Below are 13,737 nucleotides of genomic sequence, written 5' to 3' on the forward strand. Positions count from 1 at the left end.
ACTCACATCACATGGCATCCACATGGACGGAGCATCTCGTTCGTCACGAGTGCACGCACACGGCACACCGGCGACTCCGCGATCGCCACGCAGCGTGTCTGCGTCGCCCGCCCGAAAACACCGCATCGCGTCGCACACCGGCCTGCCGCTCGCTGCCGATCCGATGGACAGAGACGGACGCCGACGAGCGGGAGGGACCCGCGCGCCTCCTTCGTCTCCCTCCAGCCGCATATACCTCCACCTCCGCACCACACACACACACACACTATACTCCATGACGACATCTCACTCCGCCAGGATCTCCCGATAAAAAACTTAACTTGCGGCCGGCTCGCCGTTCCCGTGACCGAATCCACGGGCCGCCACCGCCAGTCGCTCTCTCTGGTGGGCGGCCGGGGAGATGCGCCCCTATAAAGCCCCCCGCCCCTCCGCCTCCCAGCTCAGCGCCTGACCCGGCCTCCATTCCGCCGCCTGGGCTCCCGCTGGCCCGCGGCGTCACAGGATGGCCGTCTGCTCCGGAGGGCTCGTGGCGCCGCCCTTCGATCTGTCCGCGAGGCTGGGCGGCGGAGCGGGGGCAGGGCCCTGGCCGCGCCCCGCGCGTGGCCCCGCGCGCGCGATCCGCTGCTGCTGCTACGCCCGCCCGGACCCCACGCCGCCGCGGAGGCTGCTGCTGCTCTCCGCCAAGGCGTCCGCCGCGGCCTCGCCGGAGCGCGTCCACGGGAGCAAGCCCATTGCCCGGGGACGCCGCCGCGTCGGCCTCACCGTCACGCCATCGCTCCCATTCCCCTCCTCCCGGTACGTGCGCGGCCGCTCGCCACTGCGAATCTAGGATTTATCCTCCTGCACATTCATTATTAATTTTCTTTTCTGGGCAGATAGATACGCTTACCAGTTATATCTAGCCTCACATTCGCCACTGGCAACAATCATGAGCTTTCTCTTTTTTTATTCCAACATGCGTGCAATTTTATAGAGTTTAATTAACGTGCCAATGCTGTAGACACAAGCTTCATATTCATACCATACACTACTAGTATAGTGCATATGTTTTGTGCTGTTGCAGAATAAGTGCTACTATTTGTTTACTGATGATGAAATCTCTCATACACGATTCTCTTTTGTTCACTAGTATAGTTCTACAAGGCAGCCCAAGCAGAATGATTTCTATCCGCGGTGCACGCCGAGAGGGCCGGCTCCCCAGTCCCGCGACACCCCGCCCAAGAGAGGTGGGTTTGCTTTGCTGGCACTTTTAATCTTGAAGAAAAATGTTTCCCAGATGTGTACTCCAAAGTGAAAATGCCCCAACCTGTAGTTATTCTGCGGTGCTAAGGAAATGCGTGTGTTTCTTTGGCACCTGCCTTATAGACACTGGTATTGCTAGTGAGAAGGAATGGGGAATCAACCTGCTCGATGAAGCGGTCAAGGAGTCTGGCACCAACGAGGATGGAAGCACCTGGTACAGGGAGAGTGGCGAGGATCTCGGTGAGAACGGGTACCGTTGCCGCTGGGCCAGGATGGGTGGACAGACCCATGATGGTTCCACTGAATGGAAAGAGACTGTATGTTATCGCTGCTTTACTTATTCTGATAGACTGCACTCTGGTTTTCATCACTGTATGTTCTTGCCTTTTCTTTCCCATATCTGCTAGGTCTGCATTTGTGGCTGAAACAGGCATGTCAATCAAGTGAATATTGTTTTGGTTTCAAAAGGTTGTTGCTCAAGTATGCATGTAATATAATATCACAGATAGCCGATTATTTTTTAATCACTGATAAGTCTTTAGCTAGTTCTTAGGAGTTTATGAGTGCCGTAACAATATCCATTGATCTTTTATGTAACAAATCTCTGTGTATTTATTTTATGTGGCAGTGGTGGGAGAAAAGTGACTGGACTGGATACAAAGAGCTAGGTATGCAATTACTCTTTATACTGGAAGCTCTCGTAACACAACTTTGCTTCACATTTTTGGTGATACATGGTCTTTCTGGTTCCATTGTTAAATAACACAAGGATTTACTTGATGTGATGGATAGTAAGGAGTAGTACGGAAATTGATCTATGTTCATTGGAAATATTTTTAACCTTTATACATTTGTGGTCATTATTTCTTGACCTCTCAATACAATTTTAACTTGTCAGGTGCTGAGAAATCTGGGAAGAATGCTGAGGGTGACTCTTGGTGGGAAAAGTGGAAAGAAGTTCTGCACCAAGACGAATGGAGGTGAATTAGTTGACTTGCAATTTCAGTGTTATAAGTATATCATTCCTCGTTCAATGAATAAAAGGAAACCATTCCATATCTAACTACGTGACTACAATTGTAACTGCAACATTCCTTGTTGTTCATTGATGATGGAAAGTTGATTTTGAATTTTTTTACAAATTCCATAGATGTACTTGCATATATGCGGACATAGAACCTAAGATGGTTATAAAACCAAGCCATATGCTCATTTTTTACTTAAAAATGTCATGAATATTACAGCAAGCACACGGGTCATCTGTAGATTTCTCTTTTATGTATCCCAAGTGAATAAGATCCACAAAAGACAGATGGGATCATGATTTTCCTGACCATGTGGCATATCTCATAGTATATCACTTATATTCTTCCTAGAATTGCAAGCTCTGTTTTTCTTCCTATCCACTATACTTCCAATCTTCAGTTTAGATAGCACCTGCTACTAGACAAAGGGCTAATCACTGTAATGTATATTCACTTTTGGTGTAGTATTTGTAGCATCGATTACAGTAGTATCTATGTGAAGAAAATGGAAAATACTCCCTCCGTCCCATAATGTAAGAGCGTATTTAACGCTACACTAGTGTAAAAAACGCTCTTATATTATGGGACGGAGGGAGTAAGTAATAACCCTATTATAAGAAAATATGAATTTGCAGCCCGTAAGGCTAGATCATGGTTTAAATCTTTAAATTGTGTAACACAGCAATCTTGCAAGACTCGAGAAGAGCGCAGAGAAGCAAGCCAAATCAGGGACAGAAAATGCTGGGTGGTATGAAAAATGGTGAGAGTTGCATTGTGTTTTTGTTTAGGTTTGGTTACAGGTGGTGCTGCTGATTATTTAATTGAACTGTTATTTTTTCTCCAAGGTGGGAGAAATATGATGCCAAGGGCTGGACAGAAAAAGGTGCGCATAAATACGGGAGGTTAAATGAGCAGTCCTGGTGGGAGAGATGGGGTGAACATTACGATGGTCGTGGCTCTGTATTGAAATGGTGAGCTTCTTGAGCTTCGTCTTTCTTACTCTGTAAGCACCTTCCTACCTGTGTATTACTGAGTAATCGGACTATATGTATTCAGTGGTTTATGAGTATTAAACTGTAGATTTAGTCATAATGCCTTAGGTTACCATACATACTGTATTTGCCAGTTTGCACTGTCCAATGGAGATTGACAACTGTTGCAATCTCTTTGATGGTCTTACAGGACAGATAAGTGGGCAGAGACAGACTTAGGCACCAGATGGGGAGATAAATGGGAAGAGAAATTCTTTGCTGGAATTGGTTCACGACAAGGGGAGACATGGCATGCTTCTCCTGGCGGTGACCGTAAGTTTCGCCACCATTGATAACATAACAATGTACTCTGCTGGATGCTAGTCATTAACTTAATAATATTGACATACATATCCTCGGTAGGGGGTCAATAACACTATGCCTTATATTTTTTTTACCTATATCTTCAATAAATTACAAAGGTTTGTTGTGAACAGAGCTACACCAGGAACTACCACCCTGTTTGTTTTTGCTAATCATGCATGATAGCCTTTTGTGATTCCCTTTGACCTACAGGCTGGCGCTGGGCTCACTACCTTAATGGTGACAGAAAGATATTCCCTGAACATTCATGTACCAACCAATTTGTACAAGCTTCCACGAAATGCAAAGCATTGTGCTTGTTGCATTGATTGATGAAAAACATTATGTACAATCCTGAATGTTGGCTAGCCCAACCGTAAACAAACAGCCCATTCTTCATAAAGTATCTAGGCCAAAAACCAACCCGTAGCTTCTTTATGAATTTTGATTAATGTTATTATTTGCCTAATAAATTATATTTCATGATAGTTGTTAACTATTCACCAGTTAGTTCCTAAAAATGTCATTCGTAGCCACATATGTTGCGTCTCATCGTGTCCAACTAGCTAAGATGCTACTAGCTGTCTACTCAAACACACGTCCAACAGCATTGGTGTCCACGCACTTCTTTGTAGCGTCTTTTGCTGCTGTCCACATCAGAAATAGCACTAACTAGCTAGTTTGTGGCAATTGGGTCATACATTACCAACGACTGAGATCCTTTAAATACTGTAAACTAATTGAAACAGTACCATTCTGTGTAAGTTGCATGCAGTATATGCAGAATCTCATTCTTAGAAATTGGATGCTCAACATGTATAGCGCTAGCAGTATAACTTATATTATGAAATCTTCATAGCCAGTTACTTATCTGATTTGAAACTTTCAGGCTGGTCAAGGACTTGGGGAGAAGAACACTTCGGCAATGGGTATGTGCCGTCCGTCATGATGTTGTTATTAAGATCTGTGCTGAAATCGTTCTAGTATATATATGATACTATCAGTGGATAACCAGTGAAGTTCATATGTTTCAGTAAAGTTCATAAGTACGGGAAGAGCACAACCGGCGAGAGCTGGGATTTAGTCGTCGACGAGGAGACATACTACGAGTAAGATTTTGCACCCCTGAAGCTTATTGCCAACTCCAATAAACGGTTCCAGAGAGAAAACGACCAGAACTAAAATCATCCTGTGCGGGTTGGATCTCATATTCCTGTGCGTTTCACCATATGCCAGGGCGGACCCTCACTACGGGTGGGCGGACGTCGTCGGGGACTCGTCGCAGCTGCTGTCGATACAGCCGGTGGAGAGGCCGCCCGGGGTGTTCCCGACCATCGACTTCAGCTCGTCGCCCCCGCGCACGGAGGAGCCGCCCGGCATGCCGCCTTCGTCCCTGGAGTGAGTTTGCGGTCGGTCGCAGGAGTAGAGCTCAGGCCCCCCGGTTTTGCCTCCATCATTCATTCTTTGTACTCCCTCCGTAAACTAATATAAGAGCGTTTAGAATACTAAAGTAGTGATCTAAACGCTCTTATATTAATTTACAGAGGGAGTAGAAAAGAGCAGCAAGCGCAATGTGGCTTTCATTGGTTCATTGGTTAGATCTTTCTTTCCCGTGTATTTTTTTCGCCTTCATGTTCTACTAGCATATTCCGTTGGTTCTAGCAGACACTTCTTTTCTGACAGACAGACAAAGTAGGCGAAATAATCGACCCGCTCGCGGTTAAATCTCGCCGTGTGCTCAAAATCTGTTTGTGGTCGGATTTGCTGTAACCATGGGGCTGGACTAGTAGAGAGGGTGGTACGTCCTTGTCCCGGCGACAAGGGAGAGAGGTAGAAATATGGACCGGCGTGAAAACCGTCTCACCCTGCCGTATGATATGGTCTTGGCCGCCGGCCCGCCGTTCAAACTTGCAAGTCCACACCGGCGTTGACCTGTTTTTCTGTTGGAGACGGCTAGCGTGGCACTCTGGCTGGCAGAGTTGTAATCATTTTCCTCGTGACGCGACCTGTGAGCGTGGAATTCCTGCTCCTCTTCGCTTATTAGTCGCACCTCACGCGCTTCGGTCGCCGCAGCCCCTGTGGAACGCCACGCCAGAGAACAATCTTTTCTTGTTTTTTCACTGCGCTGAGCTTGTACCTTCTCCGAATTGGGGTTCTGCGTTTTTCTTTTTCCTTTTGAGTTCACCGGAACTTGCAAAAATTTTAGACTTTAGAAAACGAATAAATTTTAGAGGTGTTCTTAATAAACTTACAAAATACAAAATTAATAGACCGGAATTTACAGCGGCATGGCGTATCATCCTATATTTTTTATGAATTTTAGCGGTTTGTTTTTGAAAGAATTTTAGAGGTTTACAGAGGGAGTACGATTTTATCCCCATTCATTTCACACACTTTGGGATCACATGTCGGCTAAGCCAGCCGGAGGTTTATCTTCCGTTTCGAGCCAAAAACGAATAAATGGGGGCAGGGCCCCGCACAGCACATACGACCATTTAAGCCGGGCCTCCGCTCCGGTGAGCAAATGCAGAGCTGCCGAGCACCATCTCATCCTCCTCCACCCGCGTCAACGCCGCAGTCAAACGCCTCCCATTCCCACTCTACCCCTAGCTAGCTCCCACCATGACGCTGCCGTCGCCGCCCGCCCGGCTGGCCGTGCCGGCCGCCGCCCTCCTCGTCCTCCTCCACCTCGCCGCCACGGCCACGGCGACCAACTTCACCTGCACGGCACCCCGGGGCACCACCTGCCACTCCGCCATCGGCTACCGCGTGCCCAACGCCACCACCTACGGGGACCTCCTCGCCCGCTTCAACACCACCACCCTCGCCGGCCTCCTCGGCGCCAACGACCTCCCGCTCGCCACCTCGCCCAAGAAGCGCGTCCGAGCCAAGGCCACCGTCCGCATCCCCTTCCGCTGCCTCTGCGCCGGCAACGGCGTCGGCCAGTCGGACCACGCGCCCGTCTACACCGTGCAGCCGCAGGACGGGCTGGACGCCATCGCCCGCAACTCCTTCGACGCCGTCGTCACCTACCAGGAGATCGCCACCGCCAACAACATCGCCGACGTCAACCTCATCACCGTCGGCCAGAAGCTCTGGATCCCGCTGCCCTGCAGCTGCGACCCCGTGGACGGCGCCGCCGACGTCTTCCACCTCGCCCACATCGTCGACGCCGGGGAGACCACCTCCGGCATCGCCGCCACCTTCGGCGTCACCGAGGACACGCTGCTCAAGCTCAACAAGATCACCGACCCCAAGACACTGCAGAAGGACCAGGTTCTTGATGTCCCGCTCCCTGGTACGTATAAAATTACTTACTTACTTGTGCTCTCTTCTTTCTTCTTCAATCTTCACGTTACACATACTCCCTCCGTCCCAAAATAAGTGTCTTGAGCTTAGTACAATTTTATACTAGAGCTAGTACAAAGTCGAGACACTTATTTTGGGACAGAGGGAGTACATCTTGTGAGTTCTGAATTTCTTACAGAGAAGTGAGTTCTGAACTCAGATTTCAGTTTGTCTTGAAGCTTGCCAGTAGACTAGTAGTACCAAGGAAGAGTGCAAATTAGGATTACAATAGCATAGACTAATTACAGTCAACTACACGCAGTACCAGCTGGGAGCCTGGGATTGGGGAAACTAGGGAAATTTTGGTTCAGTTGCTTTGTTTAATTTGCCCAATGGAGCTTAGCTGTTACTGACTCACTGCTAGAGTTCTGATTAAAAATTAACCTAGAATGCGATTCAAATAAATTATTGCGGGATGCTAGTTATTAATCAAGAATGCGATTCAGATATGTTCTCCAGGAAGTGCTTGTGCCGTGTTCTTCTTAATGTCGCACATATGCTTCAATTCATACATGTAATTGTTTTATTTTCAAAGATGCAAAGTAGGACTACTCTTGCAATATGAGGTACTGCCACCAAGTTTGTATTGAATTTTTTCAGTTGACTGGCGGCAGTCTGCCAGAATGCAAGTTAGGATAAACTAATGAGTTAATTATGGACGGCCACACGCATGACCTAGGACTGGGGAAGCTTAAAATTATATATGCTTCCTTGTTTAATTTGCCCAATCGAAGTTATGCTAGTTTGTGTTGGTTTTGATTAAAAATGATAAGTCAGAGTGCAGCTCTGATGAATTATTGCAAGATGCTAGTTGTAGTACTATATGGCCTGGATTCAGTCAGTGATTTCATTTATACAAATATAATAGGTTAAGTACCTTCTAGGCCTCTTCAATCAACTTAAGCCATGGTCCCCTTGTGTGGAGCTTTATTCGAAATATTCAGCGATGACTGGTGATCTGAAAGAGATGAGGTTGATGCTCATGCTTCAGTTGTTCAGAGAGATTCATGCTTCCACTCTGAACTTGAAAGCTTTTAGAGACGTCGCTATATGCCCATCCTGTGTGCCAGGGCATAAAGCTATTATATTGCAACCGTTTAATTGTCCAGAAAAAAAATGCATCTGTGGTGTGAAATTTGTTGAAGAAAATAAGCTTTGAAGCTTCAATTGATTGATGCCCTACCTGGACTTGTTTAATTGGTTGTTAGCTGTTGCTTTCTCCGGGCAAACTATCTGACTTTTCGGTCTCCAACTATGAACACGCTACTAATCCACAAAGTTGACTCTGACTGGACTGTCCAGTGCACACGCCTTTTTGAAGATTATTGATGGATTCTTTTGACTAGTATTCATTATGGTTCGTAAAACAAAGCCGCATATACGAAATGGTATTCTGAATCTGGTACTAACTGCTCGTCGAATTTTTGTATACTCAGTTTGCAGCTCATCAATCAGCAACAGCTCGGCTGATCATGATCTGCGCCTCCCGAATGGCACCTACGCGCTCACCGCGCAGGACTGCATCCAGTGCCGCTGCAGTTCAAACACCTTCCAGTACGCAACTGAGCTCCCCTGCTTCCATATCTCTTGAGCTGTTTCTCAAGCAGTGACTATGAGAATAACCATTTTTATCCCATGTGGATGTGGCGACCACCAGGCTAAATTGCACCGCACTGCAAGGAAAAAAGGGATGCCCAGCAGTGCGGCCGTGCGGCGAAGGGCTCAATCTTGGGCAGACAAGTGGCGCCGGTTGCGACTCCAAGATGTGCGCTTACAGTGGTTATTCCAACAGCTCTTCACTCAGCATACACACCACCGTTTTCAAGAACCAGACAGCACCAGCATGCGAGAGTAAGTGTAGCCTCTTAAACTTGCAGACCCTCCCCAGGCCCGAGCGGCGCAGTTTATCGACCTGAGTCGGCGATGAGACAGTGTCTCTAACCTCTTCTTGTTGGTATTGCAGAAGCAGGATCTTCGAGGTCGGTATTGGCAGGGTCCATGTGGAGGATACCTGCTATCTCCTTCCAGATGGTGTTGATCTTGGTATGCTTCCTTTGATACCGAAGACGCCCACTCTAGCCGCTATATATATATATATATTATCTTGGAAAAAAAAACTCACGATAGTATATCAATTTGTTGATCGATGTGATTGTTGTTGTTGTTGTTGTAAGTTGAAATTCCGATGACCGGTTTGTTGAGCTTTTCATTTTGACTATTCTTCTAGAGAATGAGTCGCGCTAGCTGCCTGAATAAAGCAATGATATGCGTTATTTTCGTACCGAACCTAGTCCTTAGGATTTGAAACTGCCGCATTATCTCTTAACTTCAATTTATCATACTACTAGTACTCAGAATTTTGCTCCTCGGTCATCTTTTGTGACAGTAAAACCATCATATCTAAAGAATTAGCACAAACACTTGTTACGGTACTAATCTTGTCGACATGAACTTGTTCAATTCATCCGTGAGAAAGAAAGAAGGGCATGTCAGCTCCGACAAGAGAACTACTTCATCTCATCTATAAAAGCTCATACCAGTAACCATGAACAATAGTTGGGCGATAACATAACAAATACTAAGTTCTAGCAGACTTGCAAGCGTCAAGTAGGTCACATAAACAGAGTACCAGTACAAGCAGCAGCAGAATTTTTGTCTTCATGTTTGGCTGTTTCAACAGCGTCTTGCTTCATCGGCTGTCTCTTCCCTCAGAATCCCAGAATTCATGCTTAGGACCTTCCATGACAATGCTAGCTCTAACTTCAGCTTCAGTAGTCACTGATGCCTGCACTCTAACAGTAGTAATATCATCAGGTGCAGACGGATTTCATCTTTGGTATAGAAATAACCGACAGTGTTCAAATAATTTACCTGCATCGGTTACTACCGAGATCCCAGTGTCTTTAGCATGGCTTGTCAAGTTCACTGTCTATTAGGTGTTTCCGAGACTGCACCAACAGGATCATCAAGTTCAGACACTGGCTCTAGCTATCGGCTCCCTAGGGGACAAAAGGAGACTCCTTCAATAGAGTTGGCAGACTCACTATTTCTTCGATCGAAATATATAAAATCTAACTCCAGCATCCCACCTAGATCATCTCCCCACCGGCGGTGTACCGGGAAACCAGGTTGAGTGCTGCCCGTGAAATACTTGCCCGAAGATGGATGTGCAATCGTACATGAAGTATGGTCGCAAACGATGCAGCGAACTGTTCACGAAACCAAAACATAAAGCAAATAAATGAGCTGCCTATAAGGATGGCAAATACTCCCTCTGTAAACTAATATAAGAGCGTTTGGATCACTACAATAGTGATCTAAACACTCTTATATTAGTTTACATTTTAGTGATCTACTTTGTTAGTCGGTATCTACTAAACCTAAACTTTTCAGAGAAAGGGTGTGGCTAGGTGATATAGCATATAAGATAATAAAAAGAAAAAAGAAAAAAGTGAACAGAAAAATTGTGTACGAATCTCCATGCAAAATCAAAGGACTATAACATCGAACGAGACATAACAAAGTTTCAGTCGACTGAGACTTAGCAAAACTGTTACAGAAAAGACGCGGCCGAACCCGATTAGGGCGCTAGCCGAGTCCGGCTTTGAATTAACAAAGCCATCAACCGGCCAAAATACAACTGCAGAGTACAGCAAAGAACTCAAACAACAGAAAGCAACAAGATACAAAGGAGTTGGAAAGCAACTTACTAAGCCCCAAACACTTCAGCAGGAAGGGTATACAATGGAGCACACAGCTGAAGAAGTTGAGGTCCTCCACCACGACTACATCTGGACAGAAGCAAAGCCGGCTCTGGAGAGGGAGTGCAGATGCACCTACATGGTCTGCCGTCACCAGACACTAAGGCCCCCGGCACGATATCCATCCAAACTCCGTCTTCAAAGGATTGCCTGAATCGCAAGGTGTCGTACCACCGAAGAACGGAAAGTTCCCATGAACATGGATGGAAACCGCCGGATAACCCCAAGAGCGGATCAGAGCACCCCAAATGTGCCGACGAGGCTCATCCAAAGCAGAGCGAGCTACACAGCCCTTGGGCAGAACGCGCCAGAGGAAAGTGAAGGCTTGGACGAAGAACACGCCCTTGGCTGCTGTCAACGACCCCATACAGTGCCCACCACCACACAGCTCTCAAGGAGACGCCTTCAAGAAGGTCACGACGCCAAGGACACCGTCGTAGCCTACTAGAGTTAGGTTTTCACCAGAGAAGCAAGGTGTTGGGGAGCGGAAGGGCGGACCTTGAGCGACGTCTCCATGAAGAAACTCGACGCCTGCGGACATCGCCGTCGTCGTCGCCGGCCGGAGCCGATCAGTGGTTTCCCCCAGTCTGGATCCCAACCACCAGATTCGGGCACAGCCCAGGGGCTGGCCAGCCACGCCGGCATAGCCAGGATCCGCTGTGGGAGAAGCACACCAAGAAGGGGAAGATGGCCAGCAGCCGGATCTGGCACCGGTAGCCGCCCAGACAGCCACGCGATGCCCCAGTTTAGCGAAGATCTGTCGGCCATCCGAGCAGATCGCCAACACCATGCCAACCCAACTGCTCGCCGCAGGAAACAAGGGGCCTCGCTGGGGGCGCCGCCCTAGATCCAAGATTCTCCGACACAGGCCGGAGCTGCGCCACGGGCTTGCCCGGTGACAACCTCGTGTGGGGTGGTGCGGCGGAAGGGAGGGGGGATTCCCTACGCCATGACCCGTACATGATGCTGCAGAAATACAAAAATAAAATAAAATTATGATGGAAGCAATGATACTACTAATTTGATATTGCACCATGGCCATATTCTAATAAACTCGATCAAGATTAGAAAAATATTTAGCTAGTTGCTTCTTAGGGTAGTGGCGAGTGTTGTCCTCTTGAACCTGCGGTACCTTTTCAGGCTTTTCGCTCTGTAAGCTGGATATTTTGTGTCGCTAACATACTTTTGAAAACCCATGATGGGCCTAAGTGCAAGATGTTCTCCTGGCTCGTGCTGCATGGGTGCATTTTCATCGCTAGTATTTTTTGAAACAAAGACGCTAGAAGCATCCGGCTTTAAATTAATAAAGCCACCAGGCAACCGTCACAGTGGTGCAAAGGTTTTACAGACCAAAGTAGCGCAACATGAAAGACGCAGAGAGGCATCAAGGAGCCAAGGTTACAACAAGCGATCGACAAACTAGTTCACACACTATTCCTTCGACTACCTCAACTCCAAAAAAAGAGAGACCAACTATGGAGGCTGCCGCGCGGTCGTCAACGTGCTTCTGATCTTCTCCATGGTCTCCGACATCCGCTCAGAATCGTGGTGCTTCCCCAATGATGTCCACATCTGTAAGAAGAGATGACATTTGAAGATAAAGTTAGCGGGGTGATTAGGAAACTTATTTTCAATCGTCGTTTTGCTCCTAATAGACCACAAACCCCAAAGAAGCACCCCTACGCAACGCCACACAATACGGCCACTAGATCCTTTCTGGGATTGAACTATCTGAAGCAAATCGGATCCCGACGCTGGGCTCCAATTTTGGTGGAATGCTCCCCTCACCGCACTCCACGCGAATCTAGCTAGCGCACATTGGAAAAAGACATGGTTCGCATCCTCGTGATTCCCACACACAATACACGTTCCATCGGAAGGACCGTTCCTTTTGGCCACATTGTCCACCGTCGGGAGGCGGTTTTTAAACATTTGCCATAGGAAAAATTTGATCTTGAGTGGGATCCCTGCCTTCCATAGCCCTCTGGCACTATCCAGGGTGTTGCCTTCTACCAACTTGGCGTATAAAGACTTCACCGAGAATTTCCCAGAGGCCGACAAACCCCATGAGACCACGTCAGCTCCCAAGCTTAGCGGTGCCGGCCCAATTTTTGCCAACAACTCGTTCCACCTCCCCATTTCAGGCTCTATCAAGAGGCGCTTAAAGTAAATGGTTGGTAGCGACGAGCTAAGGGTCTTCCCAACCAGCACGTTAGTGTCCGTCACTAGCTGGTAGAGGGTGGGGAAAATCTGCCACAACGGCCGGGAGTCAATCCAGCTATCCAGCCAGAACCGCGTGGACAGTCCGTTATGAACTTCAAACTTGGCCCCCACTGCAAAGGCTGGTCGAGCGGCCTGGATCCCATTCCAGAACGGCGACCCTTTGCACTTGGTCGTGCATAAGTTTCCATCAAGAAAATACTTAGCCCTAAGGATGTCAGTGGAGAGCCCCGATTCTTTTGGGGCCAGACGCCACCACCACTTAGTTAATAGGGCCACGTTCATCATCTTAGAGTTAATGATCCCCAGACCACTGAACTTTTTAGGTCTACAGACCGCCGCCCACCTAACTAAGTGATACTTCTTTTTAGTTCCACATCCTTCCCAAAAGAACTTGGAACGAGGCGTGTCAATCTTTGCATGAACCCCATCCGCTAAGAGAAACATACCCGTGGTGAAGAGGGGCAAGGAGGAAAGACTAGTATTTGTGAGAATTAGTCTTGCCGCCGAGGACATGAACCTCCCTCTCCACGGGCTCACCCGATTAGCCACCTTGCCGTATAACGGTTCCCATTCCGTGATCGACAATTTCCGGTGCGATATCGGTAGGCCGAGGTACTTAATTGGAAAGCCCCCAAGCTTACAATTTAGTAAACAAGCCACATGCCTACTCTCTTGATGGCTCATCCCAATGGAGATAACCTCACTCTTGAGGAAATTAATTTTCAAGCCAGAGAGGAGTTCAAAGGTGATCAAAGATCTGGCTCGAAAAGGAGCATCGTGTCGTCGACATATTGCAAGTGTGTG

At 47.6% G+C, this 13,737-nt stretch overlaps 1 long non-coding RNA gene and 1 pseudogene across 2 annotated transcripts; one reads left to right on the forward strand and one right to left on the reverse strand.

Moving 5' to 3' along the window:
• Positions 1-276: 276 nt before the first annotated feature.
• On the forward strand, positions 277-9,230 carry LOC119291899 (annotated as a pseudogene).
• Positions 9,231-9,443: 213 nt separating this feature from the next.
• LOC119291900 lies at positions 9,444-11,914 on the reverse strand. Of its 2 annotated transcripts, XR_005142735.1 has the most exons (4): positions 10,660-11,911; positions 10,039-10,158; positions 9,821-9,948; positions 9,444-9,741 (listed from the first exon to the last, which is right to left on the reverse strand). It is a non-coding gene; the product is annotated as an uncharacterized LOC119291900 (long non-coding RNA). The 2 variants fall into 2 exon arrangements; XR_005142734.1 differs by having other exon boundaries at positions 9,821-10,158; positions 10,660-11,914.
• Between the last annotated feature and the right edge of the window lie 1,823 nt (positions 11,915-13,737).

Source organism: Triticum dicoccoides, chromosome 4B (genome assembly GCF_002162155.2).
Source record: "Triticum dicoccoides isolate Atlit2015 ecotype Zavitan chromosome 4B, WEW_v2.0, whole genome shotgun sequence".
NCBI classification, from domain to species: domain Eukaryota; kingdom Viridiplantae; phylum Streptophyta; class Magnoliopsida; order Poales; family Poaceae; genus Triticum; species Triticum dicoccoides.